This window comes from Mauremys reevesii, linkage group 6, assembly GCF_016161935.1.
Source record: "Mauremys reevesii isolate NIE-2019 linkage group 6, ASM1616193v1, whole genome shotgun sequence".
NCBI lineage: Eukaryota > Metazoa > Chordata > Testudines > Geoemydidae > Mauremys > Mauremys reevesii.
This window is the reverse complement of record NC_052628.1, coordinates 103,044,708-103,057,077: the sequence shown is the minus strand read 5'-3', so window position 1 is coordinate 103,057,077 and position 12,370 is coordinate 103,044,708. Positions and strand designations below refer to the sequence as shown.

At 38.7% G+C, this 12,370-nt stretch overlaps 1 protein-coding gene and 1 long non-coding RNA gene across 10 annotated transcripts in view; one reads left to right on the top strand and one right to left on the bottom strand.

The window, feature by feature from the left end:
• Positions 1 to 12,370, top strand: part of TYRP1 (tyrosinase related protein 1) — a 201,386-nt gene that overhangs the window by 175,065 nt on the left and 13,951 nt on the right. Inside the window, exons 2-3 of one of the 9 annotated variants that reach the window (XM_039544317.1) lie at positions 1,261 to 1,314; positions 6,633 to 6,837. The exons of 5 other annotated variants lie outside the window; for them this stretch is intronic. The gene's annotated coding sequence lies outside the window, so the exon portion shown is untranslated. Of the gene's footprint in view, positions 1 to 1,260; positions 1,315 to 6,627; positions 6,838 to 12,370 lie in introns of those variants that run through there. 3 more of the 9 variants (XM_039544318.1, XM_039544316.1, XM_039544319.1) reach the window with 3 other exon arrangements.
• Positions 1,070 to 12,370, bottom strand: part of LOC120407940 — a 79,802-nt gene continuing 68,501 nt past the window's right edge. The window contains exon 3 of the long non-coding RNA XR_005600344.1: positions 1,070 to 1,541. This is a non-coding gene — a long non-coding RNA (uncharacterized LOC120407940). The remainder of the gene's footprint in view (positions 1,542 to 12,370) is intronic.

Genomic DNA, 12,370 nt, shown 5'->3' with positions numbered 1-12,370 from the left:
AAGCAAGACAGGCTAGCCCATCATGCTGCTGTGGCTACATTATTTTTAAAGTGCTAGCTCAGTCAAAGTTAGTGCATGTACATCTATGTGATCTGGAAATTACACGTAAAGCTTGGGTGTAGACGTACCCTGTGGCTCTTTCAGACTAAATATAGAAACAAGTTCTAGTGTTGGGACTGGTAAAGGACAGCCCCCATATGTTTTACCTCTCTAAACTGCTTGCTGAGATCCTACTGATGTTTTGGTTGTACTGTTTCTATCTGTGTTTCTTTAGAAGGTCAGATATAGCTACTATGTGTCCATGTAAAACATGCCCAGGGCCTTGCAGAGGTCCTTCTGCTAATCCAATCAATGGTGTTGTTTCAGCAAACAGTTAAGGTTAATGAAACAATTTTTCCTGTTTTAGCACTTGTGGACTAAAAATCTAGACCAACTGTTGCACATGAGATGAGGACCACCCCCCCATAGGCCTTAAATGCTGCTTGCCTCACTTGCAGCAGATCTGCATTGGCTTCACTGTATTTAGGAAATTCTATAGTCATAGAAGGTAAGGAGAACTTTCTTCTGTGTGAATATCAGGCAAAAGACAACTGATATTGCTGTCACTTTTGTACTTAAAGTAATGCATTTGTTTCTCTAAGTACTGTATTTTGCCATGATAGCCATTAATTGGAAGGATATGCAAGATCAGGGTTTTTATTTTGTGCTTTAAAAGAAACTGACTGGGTGAAAATTTGAAAGCTTGGATAAATGATTTATTTACAGCTTGTTTTACCAGTCTGTCCTTCTCAATGAGAGCTTTCATTTGTTGTTTCTTTGACCCCTTGAAAAAGTGGCAAGATTACACTGACATTTTGGTAAAATGTGTTGTTTATTTTTCCTTTTAAAGAAATAAGCTAAACAACATTTAACTTCATTACACTTTCCAAGTCAATAATTCCTGTACAGGATAAGACTTGATAGCAGAACAAACAAGGACTCACATAGAAGTCCATAAAAGACACAAATCTAGTTTTCTGTTCTCTTTCTTTCAAATCCACAATGGATGAAATTCACCCCTCTACAAAGCACCAGCAGAAGGTCAATGAACCCTTAAGCCCTCACTCTATTAAATATCCTTTTAATAGTACAGTTTGTTCATAGTATATTCTAATCAATGGGTAAGAGTATCTTGGTCATTGACCATATTTTCTTTAATCTGGTGTATAGCTCTTTCAAGTCATGCATATGAGGAAATCCCATTTACTTATTCTCTTATAGATGCTGATATCTTCAGGACAGTAAGACAAGATCTATTTTCCTTTTGTCTTTAAGGTGACTCAAATTTATTACTATTGTTAATATTTTGGAAAATAAAGGATAATTTTTAATTTTGGTTGGGGACCAACTATTTTGTGTTGCATGTGAACATTTTCGCCTCTCTGTTTGCCTTCCTTACTTCACCAGTACATATTTCCTAGGTTGTTGCATGAAGACTTCTTATACATTTGAATTTCAGCATGCATATTTTCCTGTGGAGGATGGCTGATCTCAGCACCATCCTGAAAGAAACCAATATGATACATGTTCAAAATAGACTGGCAATCCGATGTCAGACATCAAAGTAGTTTACTTAAGCAAAGTGTATATATAACAAGGATAAATAAACTTTAAAATGAAATAAGAAATTCATCCAAGTTCACTGACTTTTTTCAAAAAGTGATGAAAAGTTCCAACACTTAAATCTGAAAATTGTGTTAACTACTATTAAGTAAATAACAATTAAATGAATTAAATAAAAGTAGCTACTCATGGCTTATTCTGCTCCTATCAAAGTCAATAATGAAACCCATAATGAGCTGAATGGTAGGAGAATTATGGCTTTAACTGTTACTGTATTTGACTTTTTGGTGAAATTTTTAAGGTGGTCATACTTTATATGAAGAGTACATTTATTTCAGCAAAATGGAACAAAACCTGAACACTACATTAATCAGAAAACATCAGTCATGTATAAGAATGAAGTGAGCTCCTATTCCAGTCACATTCTCCAAAAGTTATCATAAAAGCTTCAAGTGAACAGTGATAATTATATGGAATCTTAGAGGGTGATTGTGACATGCCAATAAGTCTCTCAGGATATGACAACTATTTGACAACCATGCTTTTCATGGTATTTGGAGGCAATCTGTGACTTTCGAGAAGAGACCAATATTCACGGCTTTTGGAGGACAGTATTTGTAGTGAAGTCAAAATGCATTGTCACAATTTGCCAAAAAGTGAGAGCACCCTAGTATTTGGCTGCATCTTATCAGACTTTCTAGAATACACAGTAGGCACAGCTAAGTGTGTTCTGCCTCATCTTTTCCATGTACTTAAATCCTCAGCTGGTTTAAGATTTCTTGAGAAAATGATGATTGTTTCTGTTCACAAATGTTTCATTGTGTTGCCATCATTAACTATCTGCAAAATGGAAGATGAGTTAAAACTTTATTTAAAAATATATATTTTGTTTTTAAAGATGACCAAAGCAGTATAGTAAAAATACATAGTCAGTAATTGGAAAATTCAGTAAGTGAAAGAATTGAAATACATATGCTTACATTGTTTGATTTAATACCTTTAGTTTTAAATATGATACTAGGATATTATCAGTTTTATAAGGGAAACAGACTATTATTTGTTTGTAGATTTGTTAGAATATTACTAATGTACGAGTTGAAGATATGGATACACTGCAGATGTCATTTGGGAGGTAATTTCCATGGGTGGGCTCCAAAGTTTTAAACATAGTATCTAACCTCGATGTGATGAAAGACTTGTGAAATTTTCAGAATTGCTGAGCACAACAATTCCCACTGATTTCAATTAGAGTTTGAAACACTGTGCCTTTATAAGAATGAATAGCTAAATAGCAACACCTCAAAAGGAATTGGGAAAGCTGATTACAGTGGTGCAGGATCAAACCCAAAAGACACTAACACACACACACCCCTATATAAAAATTCTGGCCTTTTGATATATGCCTTGTTGTGGGTGGAGTGGAAAGAAGTTTGCCCTAGGACACTGTAGGTTAGAGTAAGGCACATTGTGCTCTGTGATGCACCTTCTACAGTTCCAAATAGGAGTTGCCTGTACTACCTGTTGTTCCACCCCATATGTGCAGGGTCCCTTGTGTCCATGTGAATTGCTACTTTGGGACCAATGAGCATGTGGCAAGTTAGCCAAGCCCTTCCTCTCAGCACTCCAGAAAGTGTGGGAAGTGCATGCTGCCCTGCTGTCTTTGCTGCTTCCTGGAGAAGTGCCATTCACCTCTCTCCCCTGCCATACATGCACATAACAAAGAGCCAGATTTACTATAAGTGTGCCTAGTTGATCTATGGCAGCTTTTGCTTCCTTTATCGTGTGTTGCAAATGAAGTCACATTCCATCAACAGTCACTTACAATTGAAATTCGTGACTCCATGCACATTGTCTGAAGCTTTCTGTCAGTTCATAAGAAAAGTTCCCTTTTTATGCTGTGGACGCTCTAGCCAATGTTTGTGCTTATGTAAGTTAAGTATTTGTGTAAAACACTACTCTCTCGCAATGTGCAAATACCATTCAGAGGCAATGGAGACATCTGTTGTTTTGGAGCCATTTCAAACTTCTAGACAAGTGCCACTTAATTTACACCTATCTGCTACATTCTTCTAGATCTCACTCAGCCCTCTGTAAACAACCATTTGTCACCTATATTGCATCATTCTGAAGATCCAGATCTATCTCAAGGCACTAACACAGCACTTGGTGAAAGTAATAAACTCGTTTAAGTGATTGCAGTCTTTATCGGTGGAGAAGGTGAACTCTTTAACCAAAGTTCCTGCATTTAACCTTGCAGAAGTTGTCCTGGGAACAATGTTGTCTCTAGATCAGGGGTTGGTAACCTTTCAGAAGTAGTGTGTCGAGTCTTTATTTATTCATTCTAATTTAAGGTTTTGTGTGCAGGTAATACATTTTAACATTTTTAGAAGGTCTATAAGTCTATAATATATAACTAAACTATTGTTGTATGTAAAGTAAATTAAGCTTTTAAAATGTTTAAGAAACTTCATTTAAAATTAAATTAAAATGCAGAGCCCCCCAGACTGGTGGCCAGGACCTGGGCAGTGTGAGTGCCACTGAAAATCAGCTCGCATGCTGCCTTCGGCACGTGTGCCATAGATTGCCTACCCCTGCTCTAGATCGTACTCAACCTCATGACACACAATTTGAATGGTTTTAAAATAATATTTCTTCAAAAACAAGAGAAACTTTGGGTAATTATTTACTGACAAGACATCAGTATTATACAAACTTAAAAACAAGAGCCCAAATTCCCAATGGAAGCAGTATCAGACACATTGTATAAAGATTGACTGAAAATTGCTTGTTTTGTACTGTTATATCTGCACCCTTTCCAGTTGAATTCTGGTAGTTCAGTACTGTAAATAAAACAAAATGAGATTATTAATTAGCTATTGTTTAAAAACTGAAGTCCATTTAATTTAGTACCTCTTCTACTGGAGTATACAAAAGTAAGACATTTTTATCTTTTTCTTGGTTTTTTATTATTTGAGGGGGCATTCTGCTCCCACTGAAGTTAACAGGAATTTTATCATCCCCTTCAGTGTGAGAAGAATTAGGTCAGAGTTTAAAATCAGTTTGATGGGGAAAAGCCAACAATCAATGCTGCTGTATGTCTGGAAGGAGATTTCATTGAATACAGAAGTGACTGACCAGTGCTAGTTAAATTTACACTGGTCCAGATTCAGATCCTCTTATTCATGTTGAATAGTACCATAGCTAAGTAGTCCCGCTGAAGCATTACGGAGCAAGGAGCTACTCAGCCTAAGTGAGAATACCAACCCAAGGAGAGGGGGAAACATGGCGCAATATAAAAACCTTTAAAAAAAGATCCACCCTAGAAAGTGAGCAAAAGCATTGTGGACAGGAGAGCTTTTTTGTTCTTAAACTTAGGACTGGTATTTCTGATTCTGCGTGATAGCATTGAGAGGTGGAGTTCTTTATTTCGACTTTCCCCCCACAATAAAGGGGAAAGACAATGATGATGTATAATAACACATAATAAACAATAAAGTTGGAAATTATTGAAATTTCTGGAAAAGAAGCTATTTTTATATATTACTTTTTTTCAGCAGAATAAATGAACCTGTTGTTTAAATCAGAACAACTCAAAAGATTAACCTAGATTTTAATAACCCAGATCTTCATAAAGTGTAAAGCACCATAGCTCCAGTGGGAACTCCATCTCTTATTGAAGTCAATGGATCTTTGCCAATTTACATTATCTGAGACTGGTCCCCTCACTTTAAAATTAAAGCAAATTAGATATTTTATGGATCATGATCGTGGAAAGGGTGCAGCTGCACTCACCAATTTAGTAGGAAGTAGGTTTGCCAAAAGCATGGGCTTTCGATGTGTGCACTATTGAGAAATGAGACTTTTATAACCCAGTTGTGAGTACACAGCTTTGTGTTTGGGGTATTTAACGTTGATAAGGTCTGAAACATCATGTATCAACACCATTGTGTGTGCTGAACTGAATAACCAGTTTCTGACAGGTTTCAGAGTAGCAGCAGTGACTTTTCCATGTGTTATATTTTCAAAGCAAGGAACAGAGTTTTAGTTTTGTAATCCTTATTAATGTTGGTGTTTTTATTTCTATGACATTTCATCACTTGTTATAATGACTTGGAGTGTTTCTGCATTCACAGGGTCTGCTAATGAGACTCCAGTGTTTACATGAGCTGTCCATGTTTCAAGAGCAATCTCTGCAGCAGTCTTTCTAGTCCTAAAGATTGTTGTTTTAACTATGTATTGCTTAGTAGGTGCTAGAAAAAGAAAAATGAAGTAAACTATATATTTTGTATGCACTTTCTACATATGCTTGCACATTTTACAGTAAAAGGAGATGCACACTGTTCTGTATTTCTTGTTCACTGCTTTGGTTTGAAAAATACCAAATAAAGTGAACAAGAAATGCCAAAGAAGTTAAAAATATACAGCAGTGTAAAGTAAAAAGGGATACATATGTATAATTAAGACCCAGCCCACTAGAATTAGTGAAGACTAAAAAGATGATCTGCCTGCAGGGGCAAATTTGTTTCACTAACTACTCAGCACAAGTAGAGCTAATAAAGATCCATTTCCTGATGATGACCTTTAATGAGCCTTTAGGCTACAGCTTCACAGCAACAAAAAAGACATGGGAATATAGCCTTACAATCATATGCCTTTTCATGTATTCTGGGATGGATGTTCTCATATTCTAACTGAATAGCTATGTGAATTACATCTCCGTTCAGACTGTATAGATTATTAACTTATTTCCAAGAACTGAAGCTTGTGCAAAGGCTTCTGGGAGGCAGGAATTTTCAAAGGAATTAGGAGCCAAGTATCCACTGAAAGTCAACGGGAATTGGACACCCAACTCCCGTAGGGCCCTTTGAAAATCCTAGTTTCAATTCCCAAATTCTAGACATATCAAGCTTATGTCATTGGGCAGTGACATTATATGATGGAATTTCACACTCTGTAGCTGCATCCTGATTCTTCAAGAAATGACTGTTTATGAATGGGTGGCACTGACATGGTGTTGTATGTTAGCACAGGTACATGTTGCTGACAAGAAGAAGAACAGCAAGTTTTAGGCTGGTAGAGGGGGATGATCCTGGAGCTGAGAGAAAGAGGTTGGGAGAGAAGAGCTTCTGAAGAGACACAACCAAGTTAACAAGGGGCTCCAACAGAGACAGTGTCTCCTGATGTGGTCTTTCAAGGGGCCTCTGCTTCTCCTGACTGGCCCTACTTTGTTCTCAGGTCAGTTCCTGGACCTTCACTTCCAATTAAATCTGTCAGCTGTTCAATTTTAGGGCTTGCTGTCTTCTTGGATGCAGAGTTGTTGTAGCCATGCTGGTCCCAGGATATTAAAAAGACGAGGTGCATGAAGTAATGTCATGGAGCCTGACTGGTGCAGGGCTGTCACCCCTTTGCTATCTCAGGTCTTTCTAACCCCTCTTCTAACCCCTGCTGTAGAGCAGGTCTTGTTTTCTTTATCGGTTGCAGCTGTGGGTGCCTGGCTATATGATTGGCAGCTCTGGCATCTCTATGGGGTGTTATCAAGTTGCTTGCTTGTAAGCAGGAGAGGCTCTTCTGCCTCCTCTGTCTATGCTTGGTATTGGAGTTTTGGACCCTTTTACAGCCTCTTAATGATCTAATTTATATTGGTTTTATACACCATGGGCCAAATCTTCAACTGATGTACATTGGTATAGGTCCACTGATTTCAGTGGACATGGGCTGAGGATCTGGTCCTGTAACTCTTATTTCAGCTGTCACTCTTAACTATGGTGTTAATGAGATGAGAATCAGGCCCTGTTTAGGGAAGGAGGGAGCCTGAGGTCCCAGGTCTACAGGAGTGAAAGGCGGGATAAAGATTCAGAATGGGCAGTTAAACATACACCCAATATGGTTTGGAAGCAAAAAGAAGAGTTTCTGGAGCCTTTCAGAGATAGAAAGTGGAGAAACAACCTGGGTTCAAAAGAAAGGTCTTATGATCTTGAGGAACACAGAGAAAGACTTTAGAATATGAAGATAGAGTACTGAAAATACAAGCAGAAGGAGGAATGAGGTCAAAAGAAGCAGAAAAGGAAAGATGGAAGTAAAGTGAATCAGAAGCAGCACTCTAGCAAATAGCTTCACATCAGGGAAGAAGTGCCAATTTTTATAAAATCAAACAACAACAACAAAATCACAGGATCCAGAACCTCAGTGACAAGCATATTTCCCTAATGGCATAGAAGCATGTGACAGGAGATTATATAATTATGCTGTCAAGTACTGGCATCGATGAATACAAGCCATTGTGTTGCATGCGAAAAACTCCTTCTGTGTTGTGAATAGCCAGAGGTGTCAATTTTTTGTCTTGGTTTCCACAGTTCATGTGCAATGCCTTCAAAAGTACCTAAAGAAAAAAGTGGAAACTGAGAGAATAAAAGAGTGTTATGAGCTTTTAAAATATTGGGGCTGTCAAGATGGGAGCCCGAAACATATTTGTAAATGCATATGACACATTAAAGTCATTTGAAAACCTCTTATGGCTGTCACTGGCTTGTCTGTGCCTTAAATCCCAGTATCAGCATTTCAGGAAACTGCTTCTTTTGAAACTCAAAAGCAATGCTGTTTCTGGAAATGGCCTTTCATTGCTTCAGGAGCAGATGGGTCATTAATCATGGTAAGCTTTGGTAATAGGAGATTATCAAATTGTTCTGAAGTCTGGTTCATTTCACAAACACACAGAAGTTTTTCCATCCTGCAGTATACAAATTTAGTCTGAAAAAATAGGTTTGATTCTTGGAGACACAGCCTTGCTCGTGATATTTCATCACTTTCAGTTCCAGGCCTGGCAAGAAAGCAGGTAAACAAAAATTTAAAAAAAAATAAAAATATGTAGATTCAACTACGTCTCTAAACCAAAAAGGTACTGGGGAAAGTACTGAATGCCACCCTCCCCTCTCCAGACATCTGAGACATAGTTTGTTCAGCCTTCCTGAGAATATTACACTGCTTCCTGAAAGTAAAGCTCCTTGGCCTCCACTAATACATATTGTACTTTAAATACTGAAGGAACCATTTTCAAGTTATTTACATCCAAATATTTGACCAAAACTAAAGTTGTTACAATCAGAGACCTTATTCTAGGTTAATGTTTTTTAAACTTCGTACAGTCACCAGGATTTCCTTTAAAATACTTTTAAAAGAAAAATAAAAAGCATAAAAAGAAAAAGGGCCCCAAATTGCCCAAGCTTCCCACCAGATGCCCCAAGCCAGAAACTCTATATCCCAAAAAATGAGCAGCACTAGGTCTGAAGGCACCATAGCTGGTGGTTTGGGAGGCTGCATCACAGCCATACAGGAGCAACAGGCATGCAACCAGAAGGTTTCTATGCTGATCTGGACTGGCATAAACCAGGGCTGCCCTCTTACCAGCAAAAACCCTTATATAGGGTGACAAGGCAACACCAATGCCATGTACTTTTTCCTGGGGTGAATTGCCATGTAACCACAGGAAGAAGTCGCACCATTCCACCTCTTTCCCCTCCTCTCTTATTTAATGCAGTAGCAGCCTCTGAATCAGCCTAGGATGCTCATGCTCCCAGAGACTTACCCATGGGCTTCTGATTAATGAAGACAATGATAAAAAATTATGTCCCGGGTTTGAACATGAGTGACACTTTGTATGTTAACTTTATGAGGAAAAATTTGATTAATGTGTTCCTTAAGGACCACACATAAAACTCCAGCTAAACAACTTGGATCACCTCCGCTACCCTTTTTTCCATCTATTGCAACTGAGAGCAGCGAAGACACTGAAACAGGAGAAACAATCAATGATGACTCCAATGACAATATGCTTGTAAAGGAGGAGTCAGCTACTTTTGAATTGAGGCCCAAAGTCCAAATGTGAAAATACATGCACAAGTGCATGCCCCAAGTGTATTCCTACACTTGAATGATGTTACAATAGCTTATTCTTTCAAGATGTTGAGCACCCACATCTCCCTTAGTCTTCCATTTGATTTCACCCAATTCTCTTGACCACCTATTTAAGTCAATGGACACTGTGCACTGTGACAAGTGGGACACCAATGACTGCATATACAAATGACTAGTTAGACATCTCGATAGTCATTTGTGCCCACTAACATGGGATTTGAATGAGGAGGTGCAATAGCTACTTGGACAGATGGACATTCAGCTGTTGTGCACAAACGTATACATGTGTACAAGCCATGGGCTAGTTCAATCATGAATTAATAGGCTTTAAGTAGGAATTAGCAGTAAATATTATGGCCCATATTATGCAGGAGGTTAGACCAGCTGATCAAAGTGGTACTTTTGGCCTTAAAGTCTTATAACCTGGGCTTCTCTTTTGCAAAATGAAGTGGCCTAGTACGTGTCTTTCTACCACAGAATAGTTAGGGATGGATTTTTCCAAAGTGCTGAGCACCCACAGCTTCCACTGACTTCAGCTGAAGTACTGGGTACTCCACGTGAGCAGTAGGCCAAGCGGGCAGGTTTTATGGGTCATACTACTTTGGCTAAACCCCTTGTTGGTGTCACTAGGCATAACTCTAGGTAACTCGGGCGGGTGGAAGACCACGAGTGTCGATGACCCCGCTGCTCTAGGCCTAAGTAAACCAAGGCCCCCCCTGTTGGTGTCACTAGGCATAACTCTGTGCTGGCAACACCCTAGATGAGCCTTAATACCATATTGAAGAACAGGATTCCATCCTTCTGCTCTGGAGGGATAGTTCATAGGTTCATTAGGAACAGACTTTTTATTCTGGCTTTGCTTGTGTGATCAGATTGAAGCATCCCCAAAGTGCTACCTGAAAAATCTTATAAGCTAGCTATGCAGGGATTTCATTGATGAATTTATAGATTTTCCTTGTTAGCCCTTTGTGTGCATATTTTTGCTTGCTTGCTTTGTTTACACATTCCAAGTTCTTTCTGTAAATATTTAGGCTTCTAACTACTATGAGACTGGCAATTTTTTTTTAAAAGACCCAATTCTTCAATCTTTAGACAGGCAAAACTTCCCTTTAAATCAATGGAGAAAAGGACTAATCCGTTTTATAAATTTTACTGATATTTTCTAAAGATCTACATCCAAATTTTCTCAAACTTCATAATGGTAATAACATATTGTTCTAGGATCCTCTCTATTGTCTTGGCCTCTTACAGAGAGTGGGAAAGCTGTGAAATTTGAATCTAGGTACTGATTTGAACGTCCCCAAAAGTTTGAGGTGGGATGTGGTATTCTAAGTTGGAAGAATAAGACAAAAAAGGAGATAGAGTGTATGTTTAAGGCCTTAGCTAATATAAATCATAATAGCACCAATTGTTTCACTGGAGCTACCTTAATTTACACCAATTGAGGATTTGACTCCTGGTTTTCAAACCTTGAGAGGCTCAAGACTGTGCCACAAGCATAATCCAGTTAATACAGTTGCACTTTCAAATCAAGTATTCATGATCCCAAATTGCCAATTAAACATCCCACTGGCCCTCTGTGTATGCTAATCCTCAAATTACATATGTGGATAGTAACTGTATTCTATAAAGTATCACAACATTCTAGCCACTGTGTCAACAGCAAGACTGATAACTCCTTATGAAAGTTAGGCATATGCAATCTTATTTTAGCATGGCCTTATGCTTCTCAGGGTTTAAAAATAAAACTTTCAGTAAATTAGGGTAATTGTCAAAGGGTAACATTGTCAAAAGCACTTCTACAATTTAGGAGTCCAAGTGATTTAGGCACTTAGCAAATACCCTATGACGAGGTCATAGACAGCTGACAATTGACTAGATAATTGATAAAATGTATCTGGAACATCAACTTTCATTATTATCCAAACACAAATAGGACTAGATGTATTTTCATAACATCCTTCAGGAGGTCAGGCAAAAGGCAGCTGATAAAGCATGTGCTGCTGCATCAAGGTAACTGTGTGTGTTTTGGGTGTGCCACAAAATGCAGCTCTGCTACAATCTCTGTATCAGGTCCACAGGGGGGGAGATTTGGGAGCATGAAATGGACATAAATCCACTAACCAAAATCCACATGTGGAGGGGCTGTAGAAAAGCTCTGCCCTGTGCCTGCCAGCATAGAGGGAAGACACTTTCAGCCAAAATACCTAAAGTAGTACTTCTGTGCACTCTTATTGGGGAGCAAGATTTAGGATTTCAGGAGTTAGAGTTGCAGGATTGTCTGCAAAAAAATAGCTGGTAGATTAGAAGGGAGAAGACAGGGAGTGGGCAAGGTGAAAAAGGAGAGAACATAACGGAAGCCCTTCTAATGTTAGCACCCAACAGCTAATTGGGCCTGGTCTGCTGCAAATGGCAGAATTCAGAGGAGCACTTGAGGGTCACAGTTAGTTGAGTCAGAGTTCATGGGTCTTAACTGGGTCATATGACTCATAGGTTGTAAGGCCCATTGGGATTATCCACACTTACCTAGCAGTGGTAGGAACAATAATTTCAGTAAATGAGCTCTCATCTCAAGAGATGCATATGCACAGGAGGGAAAGAGGGATAGGGAAGCAATTTCTGCTATATACCAGGTATACCACCTTTGAAATGTTTCCGAGAAAATGTTACCTGTTATCTTGATACCATTTGCCACTTTTCCTGTCAGAACTTCCCCTCTTCCTGACAATAGGGATGGGCGAGGAGGGGATTCAGGAGAGAGGAGGTGACTGAGTAAAGTCAGTTTTGGTCAATGGGAAATTTGCCTGAGAACGACTGAGTAAATATTATAGAAGGGTCTCAGGATACGTCCCATGCT